Here is a 16,021-nt window from a genome sequence, read left to right as displayed (position 1 = left end):
TCTGAACTTACGTCAAGGAAACAAACACCTAAAGGGGGAATAGGTACAAACTCAGGTTCTCTCATTGTTCTACAGTATGACAGTAAGATACTTGTGCATGGGGAAGAAGGAATGTATGTATAAAAAACCAAGTACTTTCTCTATGTCTAGGTATATTGCTGATTGCATAAATGGGTACCACCCCAGCTTGAGTCCCTCTTCGCAAGGTCAGTCACAACCTAGTTACAGCACTCCAGCAGATGTGAGAGAAGCTGTATTTTATTCCTATTATTATCCTTTTGAAACCACTGTTATGAAGAAGATCAGGGACTATGGAAACTACAAGAAAACAAATTAGGTGACACTGGGGAATGAGGGATCTTTTCCAGAAGAGTATGGTCAAGGTAGCTCTAGAAGGGAAACAACAGTTTAGGTAGAGCTGCCAAGCAAGAAGACAGTAGCAAAGGGAGAAACATGGGAATATAAACAAAAAATGAAAGAAGAAAGGAGAATCAGAAACTATATGGGGCTAGATGTCATAGCAGTAAGTAGCAGATTAGGGTAATTATACCAGAGCCTTCCTTTTCCCTAGCCCCATCTCATTATTCAGGCTTGTAAAGTCTGCTGTTTTTTCCGAGGAGAATGAATAGGGGAGGAACGGACAGTTTAAATTGCTAAAAAAGTCAGCAAGAAACTCTGTTTGATGTTTATAGGATTTGTTCACAGTCTTATACAGGTATTTTCAAGATTAGGAAACACCAACTAAGACAATTTTTTTTTAAAGCCATAGTTTCTCAACAACGAACATAATCTCAGTTTCTTTTAACATACATAGAAAATAATTAGGTACTGATGAACACGTTTATCAAACAGACCAACACACTGGCACCTTCTAAGAAGCATGTGCTTCTGGAAAAATCAATATTCTTAACAGTCTGAGTCTGAAAGAATAACAGTAAGTAACATCAGTATGTAGTTCCGTAGTTCTTCAAGGTCTTTGCAATACTGGGATGGGATCAGCTCATTTTTTTCATGCCAGTAACAATATTATCTATTTCACCACAGTAGTGAATATCAACCCTCCTGGAAAGTTGTTACGTGCCACTATATTCATTTTTTGAAAGGAAACATACTCAAGAGGGTTTAAGCAAGTTGCTTATGTCCATTAACATATACTTGGAAAATTTCAGTAGCACACATCTAGATTTCTTCCATGTCTTTTCTTTCTCTTCCTCTTTTTTTTTTTTTTTTTTTTTTTAGGTCTACATAAGCACTCCTTATGATGTGAGGCAAAATTCAACAGGAAAATAAAAGTAAAGTTAGTTTAAGTGAAGCTCATTTCAGATAGCAGAGTGAAAATGTAACACAAGAGACATATATTAATAAAAATAGAACTTCCAAAAATTACACCAAAAATGCTTGACAAGTCAAGAAAAACTTTCCTCTAATTCAGGAAAGAGCTTAACAGTGTGATCCCTACTAGCATTGCCACAAAGAGACTGGCAGAAATGAAGTCTCACTATTGATGAGCCATGAAGGACAGCCCACATATGAATGGGAAGGTAGAGCAGGCACACTCCTGTGAATGCCAGAAAGCTGTGAAAGCCATGGTAAATGGTCCATGATGGGGCTGGACAGCACCACACCACTTTCCACAGGCACTGGTTCCACTTCAAAGCCAACTAGTCGAAGCAGAATTCTAGTTGTGATGTAATATGATGAGCCTACTCAGCAGATTATTAATATAAATGATGACTATTAATTCTGGAGGAAGCAGTCCTTTAAAATAAATGTGAAAATAGAATAAAGAAGGGGCTTGCAAAACTCTTGTGCATTAACAATGGCTTCATGTATGTTACATATAACCTATCTCTTTTTTTTAACAACTTTTTTCAAGGAAGACAGATTTCAAATTCTTTTTTTCTTTTTAAATGGATATGAAACTAGTCCACAAGGTTTGGGATGTGGACTCGTTTTCCAGAGTGCAGCTGGAGTGTCTGACAGGTCATAGGTTCAGACACTGAGGTTGAAAACAGTCAAATTGCAGAGAACGTTCAAAAATGACAACAATATAGCAACTGATATTAAATAATTCCTTATTACAAGCACAGCTGTGTACTGCAAACATTTAGATCTTTTTGATGAGCATACAGCTTCATATATAAAAAGCTTGTGGTTCTACTACACTTAAGAAATGTCTAAGTACATAATTATAAAGTTCAGATGTAATTTCCATTTTAAAACCTACCTAAATATGTATTTGCCCAACAGACCGTAACACAAAAAAAATTATTCTTTTGAGGAATCACTATTATCTACAGGATAAACTATTAACAGTTTAAAAACTAGTGGTTTATTATCTAATGGTTTAATGGAGTTCAAAGTCCTTTAACTTATCCTGGAAGTAAGATCAGACCTTTAAATAAACTCGGTGTTAAGCATTTCATTTAAACTAAAGATTCAAACACTGAGACATGCTTCTGAGAGCAGAATCCCATCAAAAATGGTTAAGATTGCACAGTCTAAAAGTCATCTTAGTCATTTTTTCTCATCTTTCTTCCTAAAACAAATGTTCTCACTTGGCATGACAACTTACAAGGATGATTGAAATAGGCTTATGGCATAAAAGCAGTCTGGACACTATTTCTGTTAGAACAGAAAAGGTATTGGGAGACCTATTATGTGAAAGATTGAAGTGTACTGCTGTACAGTACTAGCAGAGACCTCCAGGCTATGCATTTTACACAGTATTGCTAGACTTTGCAATATATGTTTGGGAGTCATCCTTGGAAGCTCCAGCTTCTGGACCCATATGATTGTGTCAAAATCTCAACTTTCAATAAAAAAATACACTTCTAAACCTTTACATTTTGGAGTGACTGAAGCAGTCATGGAAATCAGGCAGTAACGAGAAAAACTCCCAAATACTCACGGAAACTCCCATGGCTCATGGAAAAAACAGAATCTTAAGATCTTTAACAACTTAACTAAAGCTTTTTAATTGGCAAGACTGGAAACACAGCCTACATGTTATGTGCTTTATGACCACCATGTTCAAGAACTTGCCTTCAGCTCAATCAGTGTTGTTCCATTTATTAGCACAGGTACAAGAGTCACAAGTATGAAATACGTCAATCAATACAGCTGTAAGAGCCCTTGTGCAGAGGCTCCTCTCACAGCAAAACCACGTCTTTGCCTCTATAGCTTGCAGTACAAAAATGAAGGTATAGCAGCAGAAGCACACTGCAGACAAACTGCTAATATATTTTATATATTCCAGAGCACTCTTAATCACTCCTAATTTCTAGCTGTTCTAAACTATACCCCCCTACCCCCCTACAAAAATCCTAATCCAAGGAATTATGTTTTTCCAAATGTACTTAAATTTTGAATTTTGTATTTTCAAAATTATTCATTGCAAGAAGAATTCTACATGCACTTCACATATCAATATAAACACAGTAGAATAACATCATAAAATATAATTTTATGTGCTATCTTTGGTAATGGCTTTGCAAAACATTTTTCTTTACCTGAGAAAATGTGTAACTGAGTTTCCTGTTCTCTTTGGATTTTCAGAGATAAACGTTGTCAATATACAAGTAACCTAAAGATATGATTGCAGACAGGTCTAAGATGCATTTTTTCTCATTTCTGAATAAACTTACTTGAATTATTTTTTTCACATAAGAAAAGTTGTCAAAATGTGATGTTTATGAAGACTGTATGTCTTCAAAATAAGTTCTATAGTGTGAAATTTTGAAAGAAGGAAACAAAGAAAATCATCACTTAAGAACAAACTTGTCCTTGCAAAGGATCCAAAACTGCCAAATACTGGTCCTTAGCTATCACCAGCTCCATACTAGGGAGTCACTTTAACCTGTGTATGTGTAATCACTTGTATCATGTTAGTTATTTTTTGAGTTAACCCTCACGTACTATAAATGAGAAATAGTGGATCTGACAATAAAGTCTTTTCTCTTAGTTCCTAATCAAATCATAAGTCACTGCAAGAACAGAGACAGAACTTCCTATCTCCAATTCTCTAACAAAATGTGGGCTGGAACTCACCTACTGGGAATTGCTACGATACATATCCAAAGCTAACCTGGTGGTCTTTAGATTGTGCAAAGAGATTATGAATTACAAACACAAGTTTGTAAGTACTGATTAAAGCTCGGTCTCACAATAAAGAACATCAAACTGCCCCCAAAAAGCACGTAACACTGCAGATGTCTATTCATTTTGTTTGATTGCAGTTAGGGATAGGACTACAATAACAATTACCAACGTCAGCAAAGCTGCATTATGATGCCACAGTATAATTCTTCTTACTGAGAGATTTTAATTACAAATATTACATACAATCAGTAACTAATAAGTAATTTTTTTAAAAAAAAATATTAAGCTCCCCATTCAAAAACAGATATCATAAAGCCACAATAAAAACTGCAGGAGAAAAGAAAATTTGTCATTAAAATATCTTTGATATGTGGATCATAGAGGCAGTTCATTATAGTAGCTTCTTGGAAGTTGCCTCAGTAATTGTGTAAAGCTGCTGCTGAGTGTATACACAGTATGACTTAAGGCAATCCCACCCCTCCACCCCCCCACCCCCCCTTTTTTAAAAAGAGGGAACGATTTTACTCTGAGTTGATATTCAATGTAATGTTTAAAAATAGCAAATTAAAGTACAGGAACACAGTATACAAGACAAGAAAACAAGCACATGTTAATCCTACTGACTGAAGCTGGCTTGTGAAATTGCAACAAGCAAATTAATAAAATATGTTGCTTTTGAAACCTAATGTGCAAAGGCGGTTAAAGTCTACTGCAGCAGCATCAACCCAGGCATTTGGCTCCTTCACTTAATAAAGGTGCTTATTTCTTTACTGTTTTTTTGGTGGACAAAGAAGCAGTTGGTAAATATACTTGTATTTCAGAATAAATATATACAATAATACAGAAAAATGGAAAATACAACACATTTCCAGTGCAAAACTTCTACGGAATAGACCAAAAATAATTATCAGCTAATAATTTACTGAAACCATTAAACGGTTGAAATGGTTAAATTCCTAGCTGAGAAAAGTATGATTACTTCTGGAGCACTTGGAAAACACATCATTTGAAAATGTCTACGAAAGTATGTGTTTACCAATTGAAGAAAAAGCTGAGAAGCTGCAGCAGATAATAGACATATAGATAATAGAATAGTAGAGAGTAATCAATCACAGTGCTAAAATGATAGATGACAACTAAACTGAAGCCCCAGGGAAAGTACAGTAAACACAGAGCCATTTTGCAGAATTAGGTTGCATAACTAGCATACCTCAAAGCAGTACAGAATTTAAATCTGTGTCAGAGATCTCACATTAAAAAATGCAGAGCTGTGTCTGTACAAGATCAATAAAAATAAGAAAAATGTGGTTTTGAGGCACAGAACTTTGAGTCGCAGAGAATATACTACTCTGAACAGTCTTAACATAACCAAAACAGACAAAATAAGAATAATAAAAAAAACCCAACAAACAACTTTACGCTACGCAAATGTTACTATATAATTTACCTAAAGTTAATACTGCCACTGTGGGAGGAAAAAAACCCTAAAAGTGAAACTAATTTAGGGGAAGACCTCATTAAAGAATTCAGATAGTGTGAACACTCAAATGAACTATTTTATCCAAGCCTGCAGTATATGTACATTAATTTTAATGGGCAATGACAAAACCTGGGAGCACAGGGAGTGAGGGCACTTCTATGCTGCTTCTAGGTTACTATATTGCGATGAAAGATTGAAATCTTAATGTAAGGGAAGATTATTGTGATTAGTAGAGAACATTCAGAGACCACAGGCTCATTTCTTTTTGAAGGCTCATAAATTCAACTTTTACAAAACTAATACTTTCAAAACCAAGGGACACTTCCTTTAGCTACTTCATCTCTGGTACACTACTTATGTCTAGATATAATATGGTAAATGGTGAAATACAAACACAGTAGCTTTCAAAATAGATACTAGGATAAACAACAGCAATATTGCGTCCTCATGAGCTCACCATTAAGTCTAACATCAGTTCAGTTCTTCTACTTATAATGGAGTTGAACTGCCCACACAATCATTTTCAGCAGGCCAAGCCTCCTCTCATCTGCTCACAGCAGAGCACGGTTTGACCACCTCCTCCTGTATTAGCACTTAATTTGTGCAATCTCTTAATTTATGTCACATTACCTGAACTTGCCTTTATTAAACAAAAATAATTAAAAACATGTTATTAACCACTGGCCACCAAAGATGTCCATTATTTTTGATAAACCAAAGTATGTGGCAGATGAAATTGAATTGCTACTGACTGTGTGAGGACAATGGACGCCTTTTTTGGAACACATACTGCAAGATTTTCCCCCTCCTCCACAAAGGATGACTGCAATCTTTTGCAATATCAAAGCCAAATGACAAAGGCCCTTGCATTTAAAACAAAGATGAGAACAATTAAACCCCACAAAATACAGTATATATTACGACTTTTATCTTTTTCTTAATAAGAACCACATTAATTTTATCTTCTTCCAATATCTGGAATCCAGTATTTGCCTCTCAGTACTAGATATTTTAAATGTTAGGTTTTAATTCAGCTTGAGAAAAACGAAGTATTTTAAAACAACGATCCACAATTTATCAGTCCCAGTGTCAGAAGAATGACTTCCTGTATGAGTAACACACAGTTCACAAGTGTGATCTAAGCAGGCTGAAGGTAGCACACATGAACTTCTCCACATGGCTCAATGTATAGCCTGATCAAGCTGGTAACGTTGCTGCTCACTGATGACAGATGAGCGATAAATGTAATTTTATTTCTGTTTTATTATTCCAATTTCCCATGTATATTCCAAAGAATGTTAAATAAATCACACATTACAAATGTTAAATAACCACTGTACAGTTTCATTTTTGTAATTATCTATTTATTGTAAGATTGTAGTTTATAATCATAATACCATGACTGATAAAATTAACTGATGGATACTATGAAAAGGTTCTGTCAACATATTCTGCCAGCAGGAGAGAGAGGATTTGCATGTGATGGAGTAACAATAATAGCTGATGAAATTTTTATTACTATACACAAATAAATCCACACTATTCTGAAAAGCTGCCTGTGAGTTCTGACCACTTGACACAGGAATACAAGTGAGGAGAAAATCTTTTGAGTGTCTGCAGGATTCAAATCTACTTTCTACAAATAGGTCTAGAACACCACAGATTTTCTATATACATACATCAGCTGAAATATACAAATTACTTGGAATTGCTAGTATTTATGCACGTAACTATCAGTCATCTACTGCCAAAGCTTAAGATCCAGGTGAAGAGCATAACTGATTTGGTTGAAGGTATCCCATGCATTAAATAATAACTCCCAGAAGTTCCATCTATCTTTCCACATGCCAAAATTGTAAGAGCTGACCCATATTACATTATGTTGCAAACCTTCGCAAGTTCCTTATATATACATATATAGCATTATTCTGTATATTATTACCCAACAATACCAATACTGCTTTTGGTCTGCACAGTATCTACTCAATACTAGAAATAGCAAGCTCAAAATCTGCCAAAGATTGGGAACATTCTGCAATGCAGCTCTGCCAAGAAGAAGAGGACATGGCTCTGTGTGGGAGACATGAGGAGAAACTTTGAAGTTGGAGCAGATCAGCTGTGTAGGTAAAAGACTGGAAAGATAAAGAGTGCAGAAAGGTGTGACAGCATGTAGAGAATATAAACCACGTAAGTCATGGGGGAGAAAGAAGAGAAAACTGAAGGCAAGTCTAATTGACAGAAGAAGCAATGGAAAGTGAAGAGGAATAGATAAGTAAGAGTTTGGGGAAATTTGTGTAAAACATTAGATTTTTTTTTTCTGATGATCTTCTGGAAGATATGTATTATTTGTTAGATATCTAAAAAATGCCAACTGGTAGCACAGTTTAGTACATCATATAAATAAACGTACAGATTTTTAAACAAGCGTTATGTTGCTCTCTGCTTCAGCAAAATGTCACACATTTCCTTTCATGTTGTCTGATTAAACATAATGTTAAAACCCATCATTGAACTTGGATGCTCAGAGATATATTGGGCATTTTTTGGCTATTGAGGTTCATACATATTCTTTGCCACCAAAGAGTTTTATTTTTACTGCTTGACAAAAATATTCAAAACTTATTTCTATCCAAAACTAGTCTGTTCCATATGCCAGTTTGGCTAAATGAATAGAGATTTCATATAGATCAATAAAATTCCTTCGATCCTACTCCATGATATACTGTCAAATGTATCTTCTGTAAGCAGAATGGTGCTGAGGAGCACATATTCTCTGTGCATTACTTCCTGTCTGCAATCTTCTCCCAGAAAAAGGCAGGCTCTATTAGCACCTAGCATTGTGGAACTGTTTTGTTGGAACTGTTACTAGAAATGCCTTAATACACATCCACCTGCTTTGCTTCTCAAAGGATACTGCCACTTTTTAATACCCAGCAATGCAGTACACCCATACAACCTGCTACGTTTCTCAGGGCATATTATTTAATATGGGCAACTTAAGGAGTGTCTGTTCTCTGCTTTATCACAACTGGTGCTTCACCAGCAGCCCAAGATATTTTTCAAAGGACGACATCAACAGTATGATCCACAACACAACCGTGACTCATTTTCTTGTCTCAGCGAGTAGTCTTATTTCTTGATGTTTTATAAAGCTGTAGTTATCAAAGGCCAGTGCAACCAGGGGTTGGTCATATTGTGCAATGAACAGCACAGCTCTGACCAGGGCAGTTCAAAACAATTAGTCAGTGATTAAGTGGTTAAGACAAACCTGTAAAACTCTCTTACTCATGTGCTGACCCACAGGATGGCTGACTATGCTAATAAACCTAAGTGGTTTTCTGCAAAATTTCAGGTGTAAGCAATTCTCAGTGTAATACAGTTTTTAGCTTGGTACTTTCTAGTATTACAATTCACTTTTACTGAGAAGAAAAAGGCAATATATTCAGTATGGGAAGTGATGAAAACACACTGTGTGGATTATCTGGGCCTCTTACCTAAAATTATCATAGGATTAATAAAAGTCTACCCCTGTGAAATGACACTGAGCTGGATAAAAGGCAGAAATGCTCACTGCATTTCTTAGACATGTTAAAAAACTGAAAATAAAAAAAAAAATTAAAAAATCAGCTTCAGAGTACATAATCTGGTCACTTACTGTTCACAATACCGACTGTCTGCTTAACTCTCTTCTTGTTTATTCAGGACTCCACGTTTCTGTAAGAAAAACAAATACATGCATTTATCACCTACATAAAATTACCTCGTTTCATTTGTGCCATAGAAGTTTGCCATTTTCATATTTAGTTTTGGCTTACTCCAAGATTTAAGGACTTTGTTTTTTGTTAAGTTGTCCAGAAGAAAAATCCACATTGTTCCTTTTCCTTAAAAGGCAAAGTTTCCAGTTTTAGGTACTACAATAGCAGCAGAGATGGGAAATCCACAGGTTGAGGGAACAAATCTCTTTTGAAACCTCATACCAAATCCTGGGCATCTGAATAGCATCTGGGCACCTGCAGCTCTCCCCAGTTCGGGGAAGGTGACAGGCTTTACAACTGTGAGGCTGGCAATCCTCTGGTCAAAATTAAATTCTCATGCTGTATTAGATCTTGGCTTGTTTATCCCATTAGATTGAGGAGTTAAGGAAGAAGCAACGTGTATCTCTGAGGATAGCCACAGCCTCCCCCACCATTTCTGGAGGAGAGTGGGACGTGCTGTGGAGGGGTGTTTGACGCCTCAGTCATATCGTTTCATGCAGACAATTAGCATAATAAGCACTGATCACAGCACAGCAGCTGCTTAGCCCTTCTTGTTCAGTTTACAGGCATCACAACAGAGGTGAGTTTAAAGGCAGGATTTGAAGGAACACCACATACTGGCTTTGCAGATTTTTACTATTAACTAGTTTCATCAATAAAGGCTACATGAGAGAAGGAAGAAAATTGGGATTGATGGGCAGTAAGGTTTGCAATAAGGACAACATTGACACAGAAAAGCAGGTAGAAGCAAGCTGTGAAGAAGGCACTTAAATGCAAAGATGACCAATTTTGATGAAGTTAAAACAGGGAGCCAAATGCACAGTTACAAAGATAGGTAAATGCATTTTTGATTTTACATCAACTCTGTCAGACAAAAATGAACCTGCTGTTATCTAAAACCATCAAACTATATCACAACAACACTTTGGTCTTTAAAAAAACGTAATTCATGATTCCATACAGCATCTCACTCTAAATTAATCAGGCTACCATCTTTCATGACTCAAATAATAAAGGATTCATAATATAACAGATTAAAAAAAATATCTATTTTTTTCCTTTTTTTAGTAAAAATTTAGTATTGCCTTCTGTATAGTAATGTCAATATCTATGATATCCCAGGGATCACTCACTTGCATGTCACTCTACTGAAGAAACCTGTTAGGCAACAAGTAACAGCTGTTTGGAGCTGAAGGCTACATAGCCCATGAATCCGAAGCATACAATATTACACTGTTATTACGTTTTAAACTTTTTTGAACTGTAGGGATTAGCTTTTTTATGTAACAGTCTATTTCACTATGTCCTAGACATCACTGGGGAGTTACGGAGCACTTGAACAATGCAAAGTTAGCTGGACAATGATATGAAACCCTTATTCCAAAGGGTTTAGAATAATTTGGATGCTGGTGTAAAACACAGCTGTGGGATCAACTAATTTCCTTCCCAGAGTCTGTAATACATCTGACAATAGTCTTAGCAGGCCTTACATAGCTCCGTGCTCCTTATTAGCTGTATAAAATGTCCTGGTACAGGCCATGACAGACTTAATGTGAACTACTTACTCAAATACCTCTTAAATGGATTCAACAAAAACTTTGCCTCTCCTTGTCATTCAAGCCCTCCCAAACTAAGGGATTTGAAATTCAGATACTCAGAGGCAGGTTTCAATTAAAAGCTCTAATCTCAACCTTCTCCCGGGGTGCAGAGCCAGGGTTCTGGTTCAGGACTCTGTGTACATCTTGCATTTGAGTAGAGGTAACTGCAAGTGCCTTAGAGAAATTAATACACAAAGTCACACCTGCTCCGCAGTACTGTCTCAATCTTCCCCCATTTCTCTAAGCTGTCTGTGTCAAGCTGTGTCATAATATTACTAAGCCTTTCAGTAGATTAACTATTTTGTTCTCCTGCAAAGACAGAAAATGGAAAGGACATATGTTTACTTGAGTATTAATTGAAAAGAACTGAACAAAAATACAGGTTGTGTGCTAGAGAAGCAAATTTAAACAAAATCAGGAGTAGTGTGGTGCTTCATTAAGTGCAAACAGAGAGAGCCTGCCTGTTCCCTTGAAGTTGACAGATGGAATTTCCAAAACATATGAAAAACATAATGCAGATCTGGAATACTTAAGTCAAAAACAATCAATAAAAATCAACAGTTGTCAAGGAGACTAAATGCCAGCACTTTTTGCAAAGGTTTGCAGAGCTAAAATATATAGAGAGAAATAAACAGGAAAGATTTGCTTTTGTAGAGAAAGACCAAAAAATTTTACCAGAGAAATTCAACTGTGTTTCTATCACTTATATTAAACCCAGGCTATTTTTTATGAGATGTGTTGGAAGATCAATCCATTCACCCTTGGTTATGGATTCCTGTGGGTCTTCAGTGCAGGAGATCCCCTGCAGTGACAACTGTATTTCCAAAGCTACAAATAGCATCTGTCGTACCGCTAGTATCTTCCAAGGCTCCCTTTTAATTTCAATAATATTTGCAAGGGAAGACTTTGTGTAATGAAACCATTGGAAATACCAACAGAACCACATTTTGATATGCCTGAATACATCTGTAATATCCCTTTGAGGCATAATCTATATTTAACAAATGGTATCTACAGAAGATACTTTAGGGCATGTAATTTTAGGTTAAGTAATCATGTAAATGATCTGCAACTCTTACTTCAGTGAGTCATAATGATAAGCAAAAGCAATCAAAACAAAGCCTTTTTTATTTAATTCTAAGCTCTCTGTTACCAGTTACCTTTAGCGGTAACCAATTATGGAAATACTCCCATTAAACTGGGACTGGACTTCTAAAATAAATGAAGTTCAGTCAGCCACACTGAGTTGAAGAATATAAATGCCTATCTTTGCTCATGAAATTAAACATTACTACACTACAAATAAGGGATTCTTTGCAGTTTTTTTCAGGAAACTCTTGTTTATAAAACTCATATAGAAACAGAGTAGAAGTACATTTATTACAGGTGACAAAGAATGCTTTTAGCATCACAGAATCATGGCAAAAATAGGCTCCTTCTATTAAATGCTTCACTTTGATTGTGAACTGTAATATAGAAGACAAAAGGCAAGCTGCATGATAATTAAAGATTTCTCGGGATCTCTTAGGCCATCTGGATTTTCTTTATTCTATTATTATTTTTACAGTCAGAAAGAACCTGTGATCTTTTACAAACTCCATGAAGAAACAATTTTTGTCTGTTTAGGATTATGGACTAAACACTCATTAGTAGAGCATATGGCTGTTATCTGAATATTTTTCCCTCTCTTTCAAACATTGAGGAAGAATTTTGCAAAACTCTGGAGTAACAAATAGCCGCTAATACATCGTCATTACGGTTTAGTGACAGTCTGAGAGCAAAACTGGACAACATTTTTGTTATGAAAAACTGAAAGGTCTGGAAATCAGTTTCAGAAGGTTTCTGGTTTTGACAGAGCTGAAACTTAGTCCAGGTTTGCTGAAGAGTTTATTGATCACCCTTCAAACCTGAGGACATCTATTTATGTGGTATATCTGGGAGTTTTTGAATAAACCATTTTGAAATTTTGGGTGGCAGAACGGGAAAATGTAAACCAAACTTCAAATAAAAAACAATTGGTGTTTAGCCTACTGAATTTAGCAGTGCAATCTCAAAACTCAGTTCCAGTAGTGTTAGAAATAAAAGTAGGAATTTCAAATTTTATTCTCTGCTTTATAATTATTTATAAGAGAGAAAATCAGATTAATTGGAAGTGGAAGTTATACAGTATTATGAATAGACTGACATCCTGTAAAACACAGAACTGACATCTGGGAAAATGAGGCTAGCATTCGATTATGAAATTTAAATTAGCTAATAACCAGTACAGAGTCTGGATAATTTCTAGTTGCATAATGTGCAACAAATTAAATGTATTTGGAAAAAAAAAGGAGTTGTGGGCATTTATTAATTGCTTCATATATTGAAACAGAAATTGTCATACATTATGAACTTTACAGTCCTCAATTATATGCATATTCTAATATTTTATGGGCTTAATTTGCTCAGCATAAACTTTTTACTGTGAGTAACATTGGTTTTGTCGAATCCTCAAATAAGTCACAGAACAGATCTGAGGATTAGTTTAGAAGGGATTTAAAGCACACACTGTGAATCCCTATACAACCACCACTTAAAACACTATCCGTTCAGGCCCAGATGGATTGCTATGGCAACAGAATCCCAAATACCAGGTTTGCAACTAACAAAAATGTAAATTATTGATGAACTCAGAGTTGTCTCTCTTGGACACCCTCCTATTCAAATACCAAACCGTATGGTTAGAGTACAGAGAAAAGGTTGATATGCAATTTCCCCAGCCCAGTGAGCACTAATCTCAAAGGATTTCATTAAATCTTTTGGCTTAGATTTTTATTCTTGGAACAGCAGTCAGCAAGCAGGGATTACATTAAAACAGGCACTACTGAGGTCATTACTGACTGAATTCAGGCCTGTAATATAATAAAACAGAAACTAATTTTAAATATACCACCACAAACAAAAAACAAACCAAAAAAACCTAAGTAGCACTCCTCTAAGTTACCATACATTAGGTGACAGCATTCTTCCCCTCACACCCATCACCCTGCTTCCTTGCCAGTAAGAAATGATGGAGAACAGTACAGAAGAGAAAAAACCCAATATACATATTATGTGACAAAGTGGTACACATCATGGTAGAGGTGACTGTGCACAAAGAAAGAAGCTGCAGAATAATGAATGAAAGGAGGCTCAGTAGTTTTTGATATTCTGTAAATTGAAATCCAGAATAAAAAGTTATCTGGCCAATAAGCAAATCAGAAAAAAAATAAAAATACTTATTGTCACCTTTATTGCAAATTTCATAAAAAGCCTGATAAGGGAATTCATAGTGGCAGGAAAGCTAAGCACTTCTATGGACCCCCTATTCTAGAAAGCCTCTCAGACTATATACAGAATGTGATTAACACAGTGAGTACCACACAAAAATATGCCCACCAGCTCTCACACTTTGGACTACAACAGTACAGAGGGTTTTAACACAACTTAAGGCTTTAGAAAAAAAAAAAAAAATCTCAGATGTGTGCCTGCCATTAGGTGTCAGCGTACAAGGAAGAGAGATGGCAAACTTCTGCCTATAAGAGCTTCTTACCAGATCCTCTGTCCTCTCAAAACTAGGAAGAAAAACCAGGAGAGGGAGTAAGTGTGGAAATGGATAAATATGGATGCATGCTACTGGGTTTCCTAAGGGAAAGAAAATAACTATTGAAACAGGAAATGAAACAGAAAAGATAAACAAAGCCAAGGAACCATTTTTTAAGACAAGGGAGAAATTTTGAGGAACAGAATGAAAAAGAAAAGATACTGATTGTACCACACACTTCCTGATGGGGCAGGAGAAATTCTTCCATCCTCATTCATACACATGAGCATTTATTCAGCACAGTATGTAAATATAGAATACCTATACAGTGGAGCTGTCATTTGGACAGCCATTTAAATTTGCAGATATTAACTTGTTTGCAAGCTTTTTTTAGGTCTTGACACACAACATTTTAAGTATTTCAGCCTACAATTCAGCAGAATACACATGCAGTGTCACTGTGGCCACTAGTGGTAAAAACAGTATTTAGAGCGTGCTTCCTCTGCCCATTCAGTCTGTGGCTTGGCCATCCCCACCCTGTGACCCATGTGGTTCAAGTCAAGCAATGCTTTCAGCTCTGGGGATTTATCTGCTTAGTGAAGGACTCTTATTCCAGAACTTGTTTCTGGGAGTACTTTTTACAATGCTAGCAGTGAAGCTGCTTATTTTGGCCTCTGTTCACTTGTATTTAGTTACTGGCTGTGTAATGTTCAAAGATTTTGCTTGCCCATGCCTTCCTCAAAATTCCAGTTCTTAGCAGATTAAAGAACTGGTTTCAACTCCACGGATGCTCTCTGGTTGTTTTTTCCATAGGAAACTGGCTAGTTTTGCTTGTACTCTACATGCTCATCTGACATACTGTGTTTCTGCTACACACAACTTATACACAGGCTAAAGTGTAGCTACTAACCCTCAGAAAGTGCTAGCTGCTCCTCAAGTGCCCGTGCATCTCTCTCCCAGCTGTGTGATGCTTCTCACATTCTCAGCTTCTGTTTCGCCCACTAGCACTGCCCAGAACATGTCTTGCTGCCCTCCTTTGTTCTGTGTCCTGGTGCATTCAGATCTGCTGTCATCAAGAGCCTTTTCCAGCTTCTGCTTTATCCTCACGCTTGGCTTGATGTTTAAAGAGCCATCCACTCTGATATTTCAATAAACCACACTTAGGTCACTATCATAAACTTCATGATCAATAAACAATCATATGAATCAGTGGGCACTAAAAGATTCTCTTTTCTTTCATGAAAACCTATTAACAGTGATAATACATCCAGTGACAACACAGTCACAAATCAGTATCTGTATCAACTTGAGCTTATGTTCTTACAACACCTCTTGGCCATACTCAGAAATGCCAAAGGATTATCAGAATTTCAGGCTGCACTAGCATGTCCCTTGGCAACTGTCCAGGACAATATATGGCTCTTACTCTACTAACACCCACTTCACTACTGTAGTCCTGCAGTATAAATGGGATGTCATGTGTGCCACAGATGTGGATGTACACCAAATGTGGCACAGATTCCCA

The 16,021-nt window shown here is 36.3% G+C and overlaps 1 protein-coding gene across 4 annotated transcripts in view; it reads right to left on the bottom strand.

Annotated features, from left to right (window-relative positions):
• SYT1 (synaptotagmin 1) overlaps positions 1-16,021 on the bottom strand; it is a 357,459-nt gene that overhangs the window by 220,857 nt on the left and 120,581 nt on the right. For all 4 annotated transcript variants that reach the window (XM_055712129.1, XM_055712127.1, XM_055712131.1 and 1 more), the window contains one exon: positions 9,237-9,295. The gene's annotated coding sequence lies outside the window, so the exon portion shown is untranslated. The remainder of the gene's footprint in view (positions 1-9,236; positions 9,296-16,021) is intronic.

Source organism: Falco cherrug, chromosome 5 (assembly GCF_023634085.1).
Source record: "Falco cherrug isolate bFalChe1 chromosome 5, bFalChe1.pri, whole genome shotgun sequence".
Taxonomy (NCBI): Eukaryota; Metazoa; Chordata; class Aves; order Falconiformes; family Falconidae; genus Falco; species Falco cherrug.
The sequence above is the reverse complement of the archived record's forward strand: the minus strand, read 5'-3'. Positions and strand labels throughout refer to the sequence as shown.